This window comes from Zeugodacus cucurbitae, chromosome 3, assembly GCF_028554725.1.
Source record: "Zeugodacus cucurbitae isolate PBARC_wt_2022May chromosome 3, idZeuCucr1.2, whole genome shotgun sequence".
NCBI lineage: Eukaryota > Metazoa > Arthropoda > Insecta > Diptera > Tephritidae > Zeugodacus > Zeugodacus cucurbitae.
Window position 1 is genome coordinate 72542111 of NC_071668.1, and position 18824 is coordinate 72560934.

The 18824-nt window shown below is 30.0% G+C and overlaps 1 protein-coding gene across 3 annotated transcripts in view; it reads left to right on the top strand.

The window, feature by feature from the left end:
• Positions 1-18824, top strand: part of LOC128920086 (uncharacterized) — a 143526-nt gene that overhangs the window by 99286 nt on the left and 25416 nt on the right. The window contains exon 2 of one of the 3 annotated variants that reach the window (XM_054226470.1): positions 15976-16086. The exons of the other annotated variants lie outside the window; for them this stretch is intronic. The gene's annotated coding sequence lies outside the window, so the exon portion shown is untranslated. The remainder of the gene's footprint in view (positions 1-15975; positions 16087-18824) is intronic. 3 annotated transcript variants of the gene reach the window in all.

The window sequence follows — 18824 nt, forward strand, 5'->3', positions numbered from 1 at the left end:
CGTTTCCGTTTTAATTTTTTTGCATATCACCATTGTTTTTGTACTCGGCTTTGTTTTTGCATACCTCATACCTTGTACTTGTTTTTGCTTTACCCCCTTTACAAGCAGCTAGTGGGAATAAGAATTGTCGCAAATTCCCTAACCACATTGTATACAATAAGCGAAATTACAAAAACAAAAGCAAGTCTACAAAGTGTAGCAGGGTTGGTGAAAACGAAAAACAAGCGCAACTGCTAAAAATAAAAACAACAACACTACACATAAATTGAGTATCGATTTCATTACACTTACAAAGTGACTCGCATTGCGTACTGATCCTGTGGGAGTCTTTGCAAAAAACGATTTTCAGGCAATAATTCGACTGACAAATTGGCAAATTCTCATCAAAGTTGTGCTTGTGTTGTTTTTGGTGAAGAAGTGTTTTTTTTTTTTGCAGATTAGTGTGGCTCACTGTGAGAAGCTTGAGAAAAGCAAGTGTGTGTGATTTTTTGAAAGGATATATGAGCGTTTTAATAGGGTTAAATGAAAGAGTTGGTGGTATATTTGAAGGAAGGAAGTGTTAATGGGAAATTTCTTTTGAAGTAAGAAGCTATTTTGTTTACTTTTTTCATATATGGCAGCTCTATAATTTTTTCGCATAATTTTTGAATCATGTAACAGATTTGAGTTCATGTAACTTACACTAACTAGGTAATTATTTAATTAACCTATAAATTTAGATAGCACCATTGTTGTCAGTATCTCAAAAGCACAACGACATGTTCTATTTTACGTCATACAAATATATACAACTTTAAATCCAAAAGTATCTTTCTATGCCTTTACCACATTTTTACACTCCGAATAATGCATTCCAACGCTTCTCTTACGAAAAATCTCAGCATTTGTTGCTTTTCAGCCGCGCGCATGCGTCACGTTTGTCTCGTAAATTTGTTCTTAAATTCCCATACATACACACTAATACCAAATTGCCACTCATCAAGGCTTTTCTCACTGCTTGCCTGCATTTTCAAAGTAGATCATCGCCACAAAAGCACAACACATTAAACTTTATGAGTGGCACTTGAGGGAAACTTTTCACGCTAATAAAAATTTGAGGCGACGCTGGCGTAAAGAAAATCTTTCGTTAACCATCATAAAGATTCGACTATCTAAATGTGATAAATGTAATAAACAAATGACATTTCATGTGCTTTATATACATTTATTTTAATTTCAATTGCCTTGGTTTATTAGTTTTTACAGCTTTTTCACACACGCTGTGACTCAAGTGTATCTCAAGTACTCTCAATTAGAGGAATTATAACAACTTTTAAGCTTATTTGATAGTTGTTGTTGCATGAAGCACAAAAAATCTTCGAACAAAAAACATAAAAACGTTAGCGAGAAGCAAATGAAAATCACTTGAGATCAGTTAAGATCGCCGCCTCGCAACATATGAACTCAGCATGGCGGTGGAAAAGTCAAAAATCATAACTAAAATTATATGACCGTGTTAATAGTGCAGAGTTTAGTGTGTGACGAAAGCGTTTATCTGTTCAGAAAAAGTAAAAGTTTATAGTAATTATCACTTAAGGTGGGAAGATTCTGTTAAGAGCAGTTAGAGGTTATGTTATTTTTTAAGAATCAGTAATAAGTGAAATTAATGAAAGTATGAGAAATAGGTGAAATAAATAACTTAAGTGACAATTTTGAGGAGAGAAGCGACAAAAGAGCACACAAACATGTATTTTACTAATAAAATAATAAATTATATTTAATTTATCATAATTACGTGCTTTGGAAAATTTGTGGCCTACATTTAGGCGCATTTAATTAATGTCGCACACCTTAACTGGATAAAGTTTATGAACTGTTCAGAAAGGAAAGGATTTAAATAAACATTTGTATCGTTGATATCATTCAATGTGAAATATTGTTTAAGTTAATCGAGATTAAAAAAAATATATTTTTTTTGTTACCTCATTGTCTTTAGGTACTTATTTTCCAGGCACTTTAAATGTAAATTTTTATTCTTTGTAATTCTCTAGCGGATTTCCTTGAAAACATTACTTGAATTTCAAGTGTTACAAACTAGTTTTGATTTCCACTAAAAGTCAACAACTTGGTTAGTAAGCAATATAACAACACAAAATTCGAAAAAAATAAAAAAATATAAAATAAAAAATTAAAAAAATAAAAATAAACTATCATTCGCAACGCCACGCAAATTCTAGCAAATTAATTTTCAGTGCGGCGGCCGCGAGAACTTCCTGTGCGTGTTTGCGAAACTTGTGTGGAAAAAACTACCGAAATTTTCGGCAAAAAAATTCAACTTTTTCAGTTTCCTTTTACGCATAGTGTGAGTATAGTTTATTTATTTAATTACGCTTTAAGGTTTTCGTGATAACGTACCAAGCGTGATACCAATGTTAGTTGGTTTCTTTTAGTGGTGGTTGTTGTTGTTGCAAAGCTAGCAATGTAAAGCCGCTTGTGGCTTGTAAGAAACAAAACAAAAAAAAAAAAACAGAATTCATATAATTCTGGTAGCAGGAAAGCGTTTGAAAAAGATTAATTCCTTCCAACCAACAAATATTTACCTCACTAATGCAGCTTCATGCTATGTTTACTCATTATAATAATCTCTGTTTTTCATTATCTTACTCAGCATCTTGCATTTGTTTTGGATTACCACAGCACACTTCCATTTCCTCAGCTTAGTTGAAGATTTCCAACCAAATGTATTACAACTTTTTTTGTTGTTTTTTCTGTTTTTATCTTATTAATTCTTTAATTCAGTAGCAACTTCAAGCGCCACTTGGGCTTGTGTTTGTCATAAAAATATTTTTGGAAAATAATTTCCACTTCTCTGCATTTTTTATAAGAATTCTTCTCTCATCTTTAATACATTACCAATTTCATCCACTACTCAGTCTAATAAATGTTGAAAAATTTATGAGAAATTCAAGACATTGCATGCCAGTGTAATTACATTTAGTATAAAAAAGCGCGTGAAATATTAAAGAAGTAATTATTTTTTTATGCCATTTTTATTTTATATTATTTTGTTGTTATTATTTTTAGACTGATTACACGCTGCGACAAAATCTAACTACCTATCTGTGTATATTTTTTATAATTTTCAAAAATTTCCAGTTTTCATGCTGCTTAGCTAATTTGCCTTTACAGCAGCTTGTCTATGCGTGGCTTTAGATTGCCACTCAGCCCGTGGGAAGGTTACAAATGTCACATGCGTATAGCACTTTGCACGAAGGGTCATACTAAATGGCATAAAGCAAGAGTTACAGCGTTGCTGTAATGAAACTACTAAAATAAATGTTCATTGCAGACGCTGTAAAGTTTTCAAAATTAAAAAAAAAAAATAAATAAATTTCAACACAAAAAATTTTCGAAAAAAAGATCATTACTATCAGTAAAAAAAAAATAAAATTTTTGAAATATAAAAAATATAATATTAAAAAATATGAAAATAAGTAAAAAAAATATGAATAAAAAATTAAAAATCGAAAAATATTCATTGTAGATGCTAATAGACGCTGCAAAAGTTTTCAAAATTAAAAAAAAAAAATTTCGACACAAAAAATATTTGAAAAAAGATCATTACTAACAGTAAAAAAAAGTAAAGTACAAAATTTTATGAAATATAAAAAAATTTGAAAATAAGTAACAAAATATTTATGAAAAATTAATAAATATTCACTAGCAAGTTCTTGCAAATTAGCTTAAGTTCATTAATAATATTTATAATTGCGCTGTTGACTTGAAGCTATTGTCTCCCAGGCTACTGCTGAACTGGTTAGTTTTCACTAAAATATGTTAGATAAATGATTTTTTATTGCTGGCAGCACTTGTATTTGGTAAACTTAATATTTTTTCTGTTTACTTACTGGCACTAGTTTTTTGGGACAGATTTATAATTTAAGTTAAAAAAAGAAAGAAAAAAAATATTTTTTAGTACCATTTGGCATCATCAATTATTTGCTTAACTTGTTAAATTTAAATCCATTTTGTTGTAGTTGTTAGTTATATGACTTTGCTAACCTTCAAAAAATTTGGAATTCATTAATTTGAGCCAGCATGATTTATTATTGTTTTTCATTTTTATTTTTGTCATATGTGTGTACTAGTATATGAAAAAGTCGAATTTTTGTAAGCCTCTGAAATATTACTGTATCATGGCTAACTGTCAACGTATTTTATTACAAAACATAATATAATTAATTGCACAGTTATTACGAAATATTATAGATATCTTACATATTTACATAAACTAATACATATTTGCATTTACAGAATATAATATATTGAACAGCAATCCAAGTAAAATTAACTTTTTGCCTGAAAATATGCTATATTTTTTCGCAAATAAACAATTTGCATAATTTTCACATTATTTTTAGCCATTTACACACGCTTCGACACCCGCATGTTACAATGCACTTCACTACACAGCCCGCCTAGATAACGAGCCAAGCATTTAATTAATGATTTTATTACTTTTTTCATTCGCGCCGACAGTTTTTTTCATTTCACATTTGTGTTGACACTTTAATTGACAATTAAAATATGGTTATTATAAATAATTGTGGCAACTTAAATGTGACAACCAGCCGCTGTGGCGTGCATTATTTTAATAGTTTAATTATTGCAATTGTTGTAAGTGTTGTAAGTGTGTCATGTGGCAGTTGAAATATTGAAATAATTATGCTTGAAATAATTTCAAGTTTTTTTGTTGTTGTGAATAATTTTGAATTGCTGTAATATATGGGGGAAATGTAAGCAGATTTTTGTTATTAAGAAATTGGTATGAAAAAATTGGTTTCATTAAATTAATTTGTTTTTTGTTTAAATGAAAAAGTGTGTGTGTGACTTTATAAAAACAATATTTTCAATATATCAGATATTTTTTATAATTAGAAATTCTAAAAAATATTCATATTGAGGAAAATAAATTATATTTTGCATTAAAATTAGTCTGTATCATTTATTTATTTTATTTTATTTCATTTCATTTCATTTCACTTCACTTCATTTTATTTTATTTTAATTTATTCTAATTTATTTTATTTTATTTTATTTCATTTCATTTCACTTCACTTCATTTTATTTTATTTTAATTTATTTTATTTTATTTTATTTTATTTCATTGCATTTCACTTCACTTCATTTTATTTTATTTTAATTTATTCTAATTTATTTTATTTTATTTTAATTTATTCTAATTTAATTTATTTTATTTTATTTTATTTTATTTTATTTTTATTTTATTTTAATTTATTTTTTTTATTTTATTTTATTTTATTTTATTTTATTTTATTTTATTTATTTTATTTTATTTTATTTCATTTTATTTCATTTTATTTTATTTTAATTTATTCTAATTTAATTTAATTTATTTTATTTTATTTTATTTTATTTTATTTTATTTTATTTTATTTTATTTTATTTTATTTTATTTTATTTTATTTTATTTTATTTTATATTAGTTTATTTTATTTTATTTTATTTTATTTTATTTTATTTTATTTTATTTTATTTTATTTTATTTTATTTTATTTTATTTTATTTTATTTTATTTTATTTCATTTCATTTCATTTCATTTTATTTTATTTTATTTTATTTTTATTTTATTTTACTTTATTTTATTTTTATTTTAATTTATTTTATTTTATTTTATTTTATTTCATTGCATTTCACTTCACTTCATTTTATTTTATTTTAATTTATTCTAATTTTTTTTATTTCATTTTATTTTATTTTATTTTATTTTATATTAGTTTATTTTATTTTATTTTATTTTATTTTATTTTATTTTATTTTATTTTATTTCATTTCATTTCATTTTATTTTATTTTATTTTATTTTTATTTTATTTTACTTTATTTTATTTTTATTTTAATTTATTTTATTTTATTTTATTTTATTTCATTGCATTTCACTTCACTTCATTTTATTTTATTTTAATTTATTCTAATTTAATTTATTTTATTTTATTTTATTTTATTTTATTTTATTTTATTTTATTTTATTTTATTTTATTTTATTTTATTTTATTTTATTTTATTTTATTTATTTTATTTTATTTTATTTTATTTCATTTTATTTCATTTTATTTTATTTTATTTTAATTTATTCTAATTTAATTTAATTTATTTTATTTTATTTTATTTTATTTTATTTTATTTTATTTTATTTTATTTTATTTTATTTTATTTTATTTTATTTTATTTTATTTTATTTTATTTTATTTTATTTTAATTTATTCTAATTTATTTTATTTTATTTTATTTTATTTAATCATTAAATTCCTTATTCTAAAGAAGCACTCACCTAACTCTATACAATCCAACCTCACCCTCAACCATGCAAAACAGAAGACTTAAGACACAAACTTCGTTAAGCATCACATATGTATGTATGTAGATACTTCTGAGAGTCCCTGCAAATATACTTGTAGCTGTTTAAAAGTATTTTACATTTCCGCTAAATAAATATTCGTTCGTGATGACTTCTAGGAAGTCACACACAATGATATACATGACACATAAAATAAGAAAATCTCACAGTTCACATATAAAAGCATTAGACCAAGCTTATAATCACTTTACCTACACTGCAAAAAAGTACTAAAAATCGCAACAACAAAAGCAAAAACATGCAGTAAAGTTAACTGTATACAAATACCAACAATCATCGACTACAATGAACTTTATTTCTGCCACGACGTCTAAGTACACATCATTAAACTAAACGTTATGACCAGTCAATAAACACATATGTACAATTGCTCACATACATAGAAATCTAGAGACCCGGTGTATGTATGATTTATGCATGCGAAAAATTGTTGGCTGCAAATAAAGGACAACAACAATGTGGAAATAAAAAACGACTTTTCAAACAGTAAATACAAAAGCTGATGACCATTGCGTGCTTCAGCGTTTTATGCCGGTGAGTGAAAAAAAGAAAAACTAGTAAAAAGGAAGAAGAATCAGAAAGCAAGAAAAACAAACAGGAAAAGGCACGTAAAAATGCTGCTGCCGCATGCCGCATAAAAAGTCTAAACACCAGCAGTAAGAAAGAAAGAAATCTGTAAAAAAACGTCAAGGCATTTTCAGCATGCAAACACGCATCTGCGCTATTTGCGCATAGCGGTTCACAGCCAGCTGCTGCGGCAATTGACTGTTGAGTGTTGCGCATGCGCACGCAAATCAGCGCGCAAAGTTCTTTAACTTAAGCAATGGCATTGCGCAAAAATTCAGCTGCTACAGTTGAAAAAATAGAGATGTAGAAAAATAGTTAAAGAGGAAGACTAATGTGGCAGAAACAGAAACAGACAGAAAAAGTGGAGCAAAAGTTGTGTGGCAGCGAAAAATTGTAAGTAAAGGAATGAGACAGTGGGTTTGTGAGCGGATGTTGTGCTACAAGTTGAGATAACACAGGCTGTGAGCAAAAAAACTGAAAATACAGTAGCTAAAATACCAACAAACAACTACAACAACTAATAACACAGTGGCAAAAAAATATTAGTAGCTCATACACAGCTTGCACATAGTATCTACATATTTAAATTGTTGAAATTACACATTTCTTCCTATTTTTTTTTTCTTCGCCGAAAACACTTACAACACATTACCGGTTTCTACAATTCACATGAAAGCGCATAACAACATGCCTGACTCATGGCCGCTGTGGAGCTCAGCGCGCTTCTGCCACATAACAGTTGCTACTGTTGTTGGTACATACTGTTGTTGTTGTTAAACAAACAACTTACTATTTTGTTATTTTTGTTGTTGTTTGCACATATGACTGACTAATATTGCTGCTGTTGTTGTTGTGACAAAAGCAAACCAACTTTAGTTATTGTTTGTTCACAACAAAAAGTAACACGACAAATCATCATGTCTGCCACAGCAGTTACAACAAAAAGCGACTACAGCAACTACAGAGCAACAACAACAACATAAAGATCATCAGCAACATCATCATTACAGTGACAACATGACAACAAGACTGGCAAACAACTAGCAACAGTGAAACAGCATAACAACAGCAACAACTACAAATAATAATAATAACAACAAACAAACAATAATAACAACAAAGCAAACGAAACGACGTACAATAACAACACAACAACATCGCAAAACAATAAGCACAACAAAACAAGCGACAAATACCTTTCTAAGTCAAAGTCAGTTACCTCAGTTTAAGTACAAAGCCAGTACATGAGTTAAGTCAACTCACAATGCTTGCGCCATGAAAGCAACAAAAACAACAAATACACACACATGAGTGAATGAATGTATGTCTGTATGCATGCGAAAGCATTTCTCTTCCTAGCCGCACGCCGAGTGCAAGCAAGTCAAGCCCCAGAGTCAGCGTTGAGTGCCAGGCCAACTCGCCGGGCCGAGAGTTGTGTGCAGTTAGCGAAGCGCGCGCCGTGTTCGCTGTTAAGTCGCGCTAAGTCAGCACGGAGTCATGTCACTTTTCTTGTCAACCAACTTGCTTCCTACTTTACGCCTCGCAAGCAACATACTGCCCACGTAACTAACTGCCTTTCTTTCGGGAGTTGGAATGTCACTGTGTGTGTGTGTGCTTGCAGCTTATCTTGAATTACATAGTGTTCACAAGTAAATTTGTGCTTTAATTTCACAGTAATTCAGGAAAAAAAACTTTTTTTTTAATATTTTCAAAAACAAATCTCTCCAAAATGCCGCTTATTATGAACTCAATCGCAGACTTAGTTTAAAGCTGTGCTCTGCTTTAAGTTTCATAAATCCCTCATTATTCTCAAATTCGAATTAGGAAACCTGAAATATTTTTGTAATCTTTTTGTCGGTCTTCTTAATATTTTCAGTCACTCTATATATCACTCTATATATCACTCTATATTCACACTTTCAGTGAAGTGCTATGTTGTTTTGTGTGGGCAGTTGGGCGTACGCATACAGCCTGTGTGGCTTGTTCGAAACCCGCCCAAGCAAACTAAACAAACCGAATAGACGACATTTTTGCTGGTATTCAAGCATGCCGCGTCTGCTGAGTCCTCCACACCGCTTAGATAACTAAGATTCTCGCCTCTACGTAGGTGTCCATACATACATATGCTTCGTGGAAAGGTGGCAAGTAAACTTGTTGAGCGTCGCGGTGCGCACTATATAAAAATCGCGTCACATAAACTATTAATAAGTAGTGGAGCCCACTTGCTTTCTTTGCATTCTCCGGCTTTCAAGCATAGCTTACTTTTATTTTTATATTTTTACTTGATTTCATTTTTCATTATTTTTTCCACTTTTCTATCTATCTAGTCGCAAATAACTCAGCTGCTAGTTGGCAGTAACTGTTGCTGCTGCTGCTGCTGATTATGACCATTTTCCGCAATTTTGCAGCCACTCAACGTGCTTGAAGCGCTTTTCCGCACGCTTTCTGCCCACTTCTCGCTTGCATTTCTTACAGTTTTCCTCAATATGACATTTACTTTTTATCTGCTTTGGCATGTGTTCTGCTGTTGATGCGAAAAGTTGTTGTAGTTTTCCAACTTTGCCATTCTGTCAATGACTCATTTGGAATGCTTAGCAGCCGTTGAATGCCTAGAAGCGCTATTTAGTCACACTGTGTGGCACTTGTTAGTGTTGTATGTGAAACTTTGGTGGCTGTTGTATGTAGTATCTAGTAGTTGGTGTCTAGCAATTTGCTAGTCTTTATTGGCTAAAGCTGGTTTTAGTTTTTTGATAGAGACATATTTTTATATAACAACTTATGTTTGAGATGAAAGCTCGACAAATCAAATTTTTAAACTCTTAAATTCACTAAAGCTTTTGAAGTAATAATTTACGACTATATTCGAGAGCTTTCGGTCTAAAATCTTGGTATGAAAGCTTTAAAATAAACTGTGAAAGCTCCTCCTTTTATTTAACTCCGTTACTTATTACAAATCGATTGCCCTGCAATTATTGAATTTTTTAATGGTTTTTGAAGTATAAATGAAAGCTCGCAGTACTTTTTAACTTAGCTTTTCATTGCTGTTTTTTATTATTTGTATAAGAAGGCACTTATTTGCCGAAAGTTTAAAATTTTGTGAAAGCTTCGGTAAATGTGAAAGCTCTTGATTTCATTCGTTTGTTTTTCAGTAAAATTATAACATAAAATATAAATATAATTTATCTCATATATATGTATTTTTGTGTTTAAGAGTTATATCCTTGTCTGCTTGCAAATATTTTATACAATAAAGTAAGTGGAAGCTTTTATATGAAGTCACATTTCACTCTTCTACAAACCATTTATAGTTTAATCACTCTCCTTTTGCTTTTTCTTTCGCCACAGTTTCTGTAATCACATTCACTTCGCAGCTTATCTCCCCATCGAGAACATACATTTTCGCTTTAATTTACTCCCAAATGCTTTTCAATCCGCCACCATGAAGGCCGCTCAAGTCAGCTAATTTATACCATGCTCATTAAAAACGTCCCCTAATCTGCATTTTGAGTTAGGAAATTAAAAGTGAAATTTTCGTTACAGTCAACAAACTCAGTCAGAAACAATTAATTGTGACAGCGCAGATTTGTCCCAAAAATTAGACGGCACTTACTACTACCGACTTTTTAGCCAACGTTTTGCAGCTAAATGTTGCTTTGACGCTTCTTCCGGCATCTTTCTACTTATTTGAGCATTTTGTCTACTAAAAACTGTGATTTTTTTTTTAATTTTTTTGATTAATTTTTTGTTGTTGTATATTTAGTGTCCGCTGCATTAATTAAATAAACATTTACTACATTCCGCTTGGCTGATTAACAGCGCTTGTCTCCAGGGGAATGCCGACAACGCGGTCCAATAAAAAATGTGTGTGTGTGCACTTTGAATTTGTGAAAATATATCAAAATGACGGATATGCCGACGCGCTCGGAAGATATTAAGTAAATGCGTTGTTTTTGCTAATGAAAGTAATGATTTTTCAAAAATGCAAACGTGTGTGAGTCGTAGTGGTGGGGTTACGTCCATGCTATAGTGAAAAAAAAATATTTTGTTTTGTTTTGTTAAAAAAAAAGCTCTCTTAACAAAAGAAAATGACCAAGTAGCATTAATTTCAGCCAAATTCCGTCAAGATATGACGGAAGCTTATATTTGAGATTAATTTTTTCGCTTGCGTGTAGGTTGCTGGCATGTCAGAAAGTTTACATAATTTATATTTTTTTTTAGTTTGCTGTTGCTAAAAGTTGCGCAATGTCATGAAAGAGCGCGCTTTAGAAAATTAGTGAAATAAGTTGTATAATTTGTAAGCATAAAACAAAATGAATTGATGTAAGAATGATATAATAAGAGAGTTGGAGTTAATGGAAATAAAATAAATTTACATAACTTAACTTAACTTAACTTATCATTACCTAACATAACTTAACTTAACGTAACTTATACTAATTAAACTTAACTTAACATAACTTAACGTAACGTAACTTAACTAACATAACTTAACATAACTTGACTTGACTTGACTTAACTTAACTTAACTTAACTTAACCTAACATAACTTAACGTAACTTAACCTAACAAAACTTAACTTAACATAATTTAACGTAACGTAACTTAACTTAACAAAAATCAACATAACTTAACATAACATAACTTAACTTAACTTAACTTAACTTAACTTGGCTTGACTTGATTTGACTTGACTTGACTTAACTTAACCTAACATAACATAAGTTATGAAAACAAAAAATTAGGAACCAAAAAATATTTTTTTTTTATATTTCTTTTAACTTAACGTAACATAGCACAACATAACGTAACAGAACATAAAAAAATTTTAAATATAAACACCTTGGCATGAAAAGAAAAAAATATGGTGAAAAATTTGATTTTCTTTGCATTTACGTTTCTCCGATTTTTGCACCAGCTGCTGCTATGGGAAAGGTATTCAATCACATACATCCATATGTATATATGTATATATGAGTATGCGTCTACATAGAAAACTACCACAGCAGTACTGCATTCCCACGCCTACAACAAGTGCTGCTGCTGCTGCTACAGCTATAATATATCCAGCAGCTGCTGTTAACTGCCATGCATTTCTATGCGAGAACTGCAAGCAAAGACAATATTAGCTGAGAAAAAACTAAACAAATATGAAGATGCACATATGCATATGCATTTGTATTTGTATTTGTAATGAGTGTAAAAAAATCTGCGACAAATGCTTACCAAATGAATACTAGATAAAGCAAAGCGCACTACTCTACTTTAATATTCATAACCAACTCCACAGAGAAGACCAAGCATGAAGCATAAAAACAGCAGCTGCTGGCAGTGAGTGAGGCTGTAAAAGAGCAGCGCGGATTTTTTCCACACAAAACAGCAGGAAAATAGCGTGGAAACAACAACAGCAGCGCAACTAAGTGGGAAAGGAAGGCAAGGCAGTAGGCTGTAACGCGGCAGCAGCAGCTGACATCAGTGGAGTTTGTTGCAAGCAACATATATGTAGGTGCAGAGCAAATCTCAACGCCAGCGTGCACTTGTGCGCGTCTGTTTGCACTTGAGCACACAAACATATATGAGTGTATATAAAAAAACATATGTTCATGTATTGCACTACTTATGCATGGCCTACGGTATGCGTTAGTGGAATTTAATGCGAGCACTTGCTGCACAGCGCACATATGCAACATGCATTGCTGCAAATTAAAGACAGCATTGTTCAGCGCTGGTGGCTTGGTGGCCAAGCAAACGAGTAGTCAGCAAACCAAATACACACAGACACATATACATCCAAGCGGACAGACAGTATGTATGAAGTGTGGGAAAAGATGAGTGAGTGCACAACATGGCATGGCATAACACAGTGAAGCACTCCGCACCGACTGTGGCAAGTTCGCTAATTCCTTCTGTGGCCAGTGCAAAAACGGTAGGATAATGCAGATGAAGCTGATTGTTGTTGTTTGTTGTTGCTGCACTTACTTGTGCGCTGCATGCCGCTATAGCAGCTTAGCAAGGATTGCTGGGAATGCTGTTTGCCCCCACGGAGTTGTAGTGAAAAAGGAAAAGAAAAAATAAAAGCAAAAATAAAAACAAAAAAAATCAAAAGAAAAAACAAAAACACATGAGCAAAGAAAATCAGAGCAGGTAGTATAGCGACAAAAAAATGAAAATACAACAACAAGCAAGTAGTAAGAGACAGTACGAACGCACAGTAGCATCTGGAGGGTCAGCACTTTAGGGATGCAACTGGTGTGTATGTGAGTATGCGTGTGTATGTGTGAAAATTTTTATAGGGAAATGCATATGCTTATGACAGTGTATGACTATTTACTGCTGATGGATAACTGCTTGCAAGTGAGATACACATACACATACACACATATGTATATACAATATATAAAATTATGAGTTGCATCTGCATATATTGAAAGGAAATCTGTTTTGGGAAAACTAAACCGAAACGCAGGTTGTTCCTTTTTGCTTTTTATTTTCTTAATTTTTTTCGCTGGAAAAAGGCTGCTGCTCCTTCAAGTGTGCATATGTTGCTTTCCGATAGGGAAATCTTGTTAAAATAAAATATCGGAAATGATTTCCGGCGCATATGGAAGTGTTTGTGGGATATCTTGTTTTTTGTTTTTGTTTCAACATATTCCACTTTCATAGAAGGAACACAGAATTATTAATATTTGTAATGAGTTTAATGTGTTGTTGCTACAATTTTTATGAGTTGTTCTTCGGAAGTTTTAGAATTCCTGTGACGAGTTGTAAGGGTTGATGTCTTAATTAGTTAGGATATTAAAAAGAAAAAGTGGTCATTAAAAGTGTTGATTTTACGATTCTTTTATTAATTAATTTTGATGTAATTACTTTTTTTTTGTAATTATAAATATTAAGAGACCTTATTAAGTGCTGTTACGTAAGTTTAAACGATTATAAATGAACATGTGACTTTGAGGTTTAGTTTATTACCAATAGTTGCTTATCAGCATTTCAAGTTATCACAACATTACTTCAGATAGCTTGCAAAAAGTACCCTAATTAATTACAATTGTGAGTAAGTAAGCTAATAAAGTGGACATTGATACGGAAAACGTGGCTCTTATCACATATTTGAATTATAACAAATATTCGACATGAGTTATAAGTTCATTTGACCGGATATTGCTAATGAAATACTGTTCTTTACACGAAATACTCTACTTCTTAAACACTTATAATTCTCAAACAAAAGTGCGATAATGAAGAAATTAAAGCATTTATAATAATACTTCCTTTTATAAGATTAAATGTGTAACTCGCCTTGAAACCAACATTTTAAAGCGTGTTTATAGTATTTAACCATGTGAAAATTAACTACTTACAACCACAGAGATTATGTTTTTTTTTTTTTTTTAATTTTCCTTTAACTCTCCACTTTCCTTGAAGTGTTTATGCTTTTTAGCTATGACAATATAAACTACATATTACCATTAAGCTTATCACACAAAAAAATCCCTTAAACTCGTCACTTTTCTTGTGGTGTTTATTGTTTTTAACTATGCCAACATTAACTAATTACAAAGAAAAAATTTATCAAACAAAAATTTTCCTTTAACTCGCTATGTTTCTTGAGGTGTTTATGGTTTTTACTCATGTTGGCAATCAAATTTGGCAATATGATTCAAGGTTATATCAGAGTCATTTCGAAATCTCATCAAGTTTAATCACTTAATAGAAACTCCCTTTAACTCACTTTAAACACCACTACGTTTTCAGTGTTTATGGAAATTAACTAGTCGTTTGCAAAAAAATTAGCGACACCAATGATAAGCTTGAAATTATTGAAGAACATTTTTAGATTAGTGTTTCATAAATACCCACTTAAACTCGAGTTTAATAGCAAAAAGTGTTAAATTACCATTTACAGGTCAACAACCAATTTTCGTATTTCGTATTAAAATTAATTCAATTATCAGCTTGAACATATGACACTCCGTCGATAAACCCAAGCCACCTTTCACTCTTATCAAGCATCAGGTAACATTTTAATAAGATAAAACTGAGAAGAAAAAAAGCAGAAACCACTGACAGTTGAACAAATGTCTACAAACAACTTTGTTCACAGCAGAGTCAGTGAAGACCACAAATAATGCTGCGAACGAGTTGTTTACTCTTTCACAAGTACGCCCACGACAACTGATAGTTTTCACAGCAAAAAAAGAGAGATTAGAACGCATGAAGAAACAAACAAATATATAAATCTCTAATAGAAATGAAATAGGTGTGGAAAATCGCGCTGCGGTCGGTGAAATGCACACCAGTAGGTGTGAGTGCCCGTCTGAGGTGTGAAAAAGGTTGGGGAAAAACGCGTCACGGTGAAGGTAAAGTGAAAGATTGTAACCGAGATGCTGTAACAGACGCTGCACATTTGGGTTTTTAAAGTGAAAAGTGCTTTGTGTTGCATGGGAATTTGCGTGTCTCCAACTGAGCGCAGTTAACGCATATGCGCCGCGCTCAACGATCTGGCACTGCTGTGTGGCTCTTGTGGAAAGTGGAAAGCCACGAGTGCATAAGCCGTTGCACTGAAGTGCGTTGTATTTAATGTGATTAATGATTGTTAATAATTGTTTATTTTGAATAATTACAAAACATATAGCCGTAAGTGGCTAGTTGGTGTGAGGCGTTAAGGTCGTTAATGTTGAGTTGAGTAAGCTCATAAAAACTGAACTGAACTGCAACGGCAGATTAAAGTGCAGACCACAGGCGCATGCTATGGGTCATAAATATTTGTGCGTTGTTTATTAAATGTTGCAAAGGAATTTTAATCACTCGAAATTATTAACTATTCGAACTGATAAAATCACTTTTTGGCATTTTTTTTAATTTCCTTTCTAATTTTAATATTATTTCTACACATTTTATTGATTATTTTCCACACATAATTACCGCTTACTTATTTTACATAATTCAATTCACACAAACTAAACAATATTTCTCATCTCTTGTGCTTACAGGTAAATTTCTAAACAAAAATACCGCATGGACTTCACTTTCAAAATTTCAAATTTAACAAATATTTCTGTCATTGCAATTTAATTTGACGTGTACATGCTACAAACGTCAAGGTATGTATGCATGTAATTTGATATGTTTCATGGCACTTCAGGTATTTTCTATAAATATCCTGTCAGCAGTGAACTATTTATATAACGGGTGATTTTTTTGAGGTTAGGATTTTCATGCATTAGTATTTGACAGATCACGTGGGATTTCAGACATGGTGTCAAAGAGAAAGATGCTCAGTATGCTTTGACATTTCATCATGAATAGACTTACTAACGAGCAACGCTTGCAAATCATTGAATTTTATTACCAAAATCAGTGTTCGGTTCGAAATGTGAAATCCGCTTTTTTATCGACAAATTTTGTTCAGCGATGAGGCTCATTTCTGGTTGAATGGCTACGTAAATAAGCAAAATTGCCGCATTTGGGGTGAAGAGCAACCAGAAGCCGTTCAAGAACTGCCCATGCATCCCGAAAAATGCACTGTTTGGTGTGGTTTGTACGCTGGTGGAATCATTGGACCGTATTTTTTCAAAGATGCTGTTGGACGCAACGTTACGGTGAATGGCGATCGCTATCGTTCGATGCTAACAAACTTTTTGTTGCCAAAAATGGAAGAACTGAACTTGGTTGACATGTGGTTTCAACAAGATGGCGCTACATGCCACACAGCTCGCGATTCTATGGCCATTTTGAGGGAAAACTTCGGAGAACAATTCATCTCAAGAAATGGACCCGTAAGTTGGCCACCAAGATCATGCGATTTAACGCCTTTAGACTATTTTTTGTGGGGCTACGTCAAGTCTAAAGTCTACAGAAATAAGCCAGCAACTATTCCAGCTTTGGAAGACAACATTTCCGAAGAAATTCGGGCTATTCCGGCCGAAATGCTCGAAAAAGTTGCCCAAAATTGGACTTTCCGAATGGACCACCTAAGACGCAGCCGCGGTCAACATTTAAATGAAATTATCTCCAAAAAGTAAATGTCATGAACCAATCTAACGTTTCAAATAAAGAACCGATGAGATTTTGCAAATTTTATGCGTTTTTTTTTTTTAAAAGTTATCAAGCTCTTAAAAAATCACCCTTTATGTATAATGAAGAAGAGGGAGTACCTTTCAATTTAGCTGGAGTACCTTTCAATTTGTGCTTCGGGCGGCAGTTGGTTTAAGTTTACTTAAGGTCATACAGCAATTTGCATAAGTTTTATGTTTGAATGTACAAGTATATAAGTGTGTATGAGTGTGGTGATGAGGACGAATGTTGATGCGAGGAGCAAATTATGCTATGCAAATTTTTGTATGACTGTGTAGGGAATTATTGTGCATAGAAAATGTGGGAGAGCTTTTTGTTGTTCTTGTTGTTGAAAATTCTTGGTAGTTTTTCGAATTTTTGTGTGGGCATTTTTATATTCTTAAAATAAAAAAATGTAAACATATATTCTTAATAAATATAATAATAATAATTTTTTTTATTAAAATCATTTTTTTTATTAAAATTTTTTTACAAAATAAGTTAATATATATATAATATTTTTAATTAAAATAATAAAAATTTTTTTTGTTTATTTATTATCTCAAATTAAATATGCGATATTTTTTTATTATTTATTAACTTTATATAAATATTAAAAATTGTATATTTCATTAAAATCTGATTTATACAAAAAACTCTACATTAAATCTTCTTGAACAATTTTTTTCAAAAAAATCAAAATTTTTTTCAATTTTTTTTTCTAGTTTCAAAAAAGATATATTTTTCAAAATTTCTTTATAACAATGTTTATTATTTTTTTGTCTTGTTGTTGAAAATACTTGGAATTTTTGTGTGGCAATTTTTAAATTCTTAAAAAAAAATGTAAAGATATATTTTTTAATAAATATAATAATAATTTTTTTATTAAAATCATTTTTTTATTAAAATTTTTTTTACAAAATAAGTTAATGGATATATAATATTTTTAATTTTTTTTTTTGATTTTCAGAATTTAAAAATTAAAAAAGGATTATATTTTTAATTAAAATATTTTTTTTTTATTAAAAATTTTTGAAAAATATTTTTTAATATTTTTTTTTTAATTTTGTTTCTTTTTTTAATTTATTATCTTAAACTAATTAGGTGACATTTTTTATTTTTTCACTTTATATAAATATTATAAACGTTATCTTTTATTAATATCTGATTTATACCCAAAAGTTATTTTTTAAAAGAAATTACTTTTAATTTAAAAAAAAAAAAACTTCAAATTCAAAAATTTTTTCAACAAAAATTTTTTTGAATTTTTTTCTAAATTCACAAAATATATATTAATAAAAATATCAAAAGAAACTAATACATTTTTCAAAATTTCTTTATAATCTTTTCATCATTTTTTTGTCTAAAATTAATTAGGCAATATATTTTTCTCTGTATATACATATGTATTTATATAAACAAGAAAATATAAATTTTCACTAAAATCGTATTTATACACAAAAGTAAATATTTAAAATAAATTTCTTATTAAATTTTTCGTTAAAAAAATATGTTTTTTTTTTTAATAAATTTATGAGATTAATTTTTCTACTTTTATTTTTTTTTTAATATTTAGAAAAAAAATATATATTTTTTAATTTATTCGTTTTATTTTTTTTTTTATTTTTAATTTAAAATTTTCCACTGAATTCATTTCTGAAATAAAATTCAAGCAATTTTTTTGATTTCAAAATATTTAAATTTTATCAAGCATCAATCCTCTCAATTTTACCAATTTTTTCAATGCTCTTAAAAATTCAAATTCCTATCAGGATAATGCGCTATT